General features: G+C 41.0%; 2 protein-coding genes across 4 annotated transcripts in view; one reads left to right on the top strand and one right to left on the bottom strand.

Annotated features, from left to right (window-relative positions):
• Nucleotides 1-925, bottom strand: part of Trpc5os (TRPC5 opposite strand) — a 19,295-nt gene extending 18,370 nt beyond the window's left edge. Inside the window, exon 1 of one of the 2 annotated variants that reach the window (XM_031368959.1) lies at nt 858-925. The gene's annotated coding sequence lies outside the window, so the exon portion shown is untranslated. Of the gene's footprint in view, nt 1-175; nt 277-857 lie in introns of those variants that run through there. The other variant, XM_031368960.1, reaches the window with a different exon arrangement.
• Nucleotides 1-1,418, top strand: part of Trpc5 (transient receptor potential cation channel subfamily C member 5) — a 280,600-nt gene that overhangs the window by 202,849 nt on the left and 76,333 nt on the right. The window lies entirely within an intron of this gene.

The following is a 1,418-nucleotide window of genomic DNA, read 5'->3' as shown; positions in this document are numbered from 1 at the left end:
CAGCCCCAGCCCCAGCCCCAACTCCAGACCCAACCCCAGCCCCTGCTGTAGCCTTGTTCATGCCCCTGTACCCTGCCGTTGCCGTTGCTGCTGCTGCTGCTGCTGCAGCTGCTGCTGCTGTTGCCCTTGCTGTTTCCCAAGTGCTGAGATTAAAGGCATGTGCCACTTTGCCTACCTCCTTTTTTTTTCCTTTGCGGTGCTAGAGATGGAACCCAGAGTCTTGTATACATTAAGCAAACAATCTACCACTGAACGAAATCCTGAGAACTTCTCTGGTTTTGAAATAGGATCTTGCTATGCAGCCTGATTGGCTGGGACGCGCTATATATCAGACTGACTTCAAAACCCCAGCATTCTTGCCCTATCAGCCTCCCAGGGGCTGGAATTAAAGAAGTGTCACCACGCCTATCTAAACAGTTTTTAACCAAATAAAGATCTTCACTATAGATTAATAATACTTAAACACATATTGATTATACTTAGGATCCAGTTTCAGTCTAAGAACTTTTAAAATCTTCACTATATTTTAGAACACATTTAGAACTAAACTAAGTAGCTAAACTTTTAACAGTGATATCTACACTTGAAATATAGTTAAACTTTATTATTAAGTAGCCTAAATAGGTCTTGAGTAGGCTTAAGTACTTTGAGTTCCCAAGTTTAAGTCCTTTCTTTAATTCAAGACTTTGGGCTTTGGCTAATTTACAGTCACTTTTCATTAAGAATAAATTCAGTTCTAGATTCCTTCCAGCCCTGTACTCCCATAATTTGTATCTGCCCTTGCCTCTGCAATTTGACAGTTTCAGGCTGCTCTCTAAATCATGCATAGAAAAACCAAGAGTATAACCCCATCTTACCCCACTGCAGCAGGAACCAAGAGTGCCTCTAATTCCACTGCACCCAGCCATATTTGTAGTGTGACCCAGGAAGCAGTTATGCTATGCCTCAAGAAACCAAGGGATGGGTTTTTGTGTAACACCCAACCTGGAAGTATATTTTTATCCCAGTCACATGTTCTGTACTTTTTCAAAGACACTTATACTTTGTAATAACTTTGTAACAGATATGGAAGACAGTGTTCCCATCTACGCAAGACTTAGCTAGAGTTTGGACATGCAATTCACAGTTAAGAAGAAAGATAGCTAATAGTCTAGACTTGCCGTAAAGAGCCTTCTGTACTTTTTACAAGGCTAACTAAACTTGAGGATTTGTAGACCTTCTGAACCCTGTGAAGTTAGCATATCAGAGCCACTGTAATGAAGTAGGCGGTCTGCTGTGTACAACCTTGGTCTATTATAGGCTATTGAAGGTTTCTGTTGATCATGAAAGATCAAGATGATAAAATCCAGACCAGAGCATGAGCAGCCATCCATCTCTAATGGTTTCATACATTCGTAGTGATAAAAGACTGGTCATAA

This window comes from Mastomys coucha, chromosome X (genome assembly GCF_008632895.1).
Source record: "Mastomys coucha isolate ucsf_1 chromosome X, UCSF_Mcou_1, whole genome shotgun sequence".
Lineage (NCBI taxonomy): Eukaryota > Metazoa > Chordata > Mammalia > Rodentia > Muridae > Mastomys > Mastomys coucha.
This window is presented reverse-complemented; position numbering and strand designations above follow the sequence as displayed.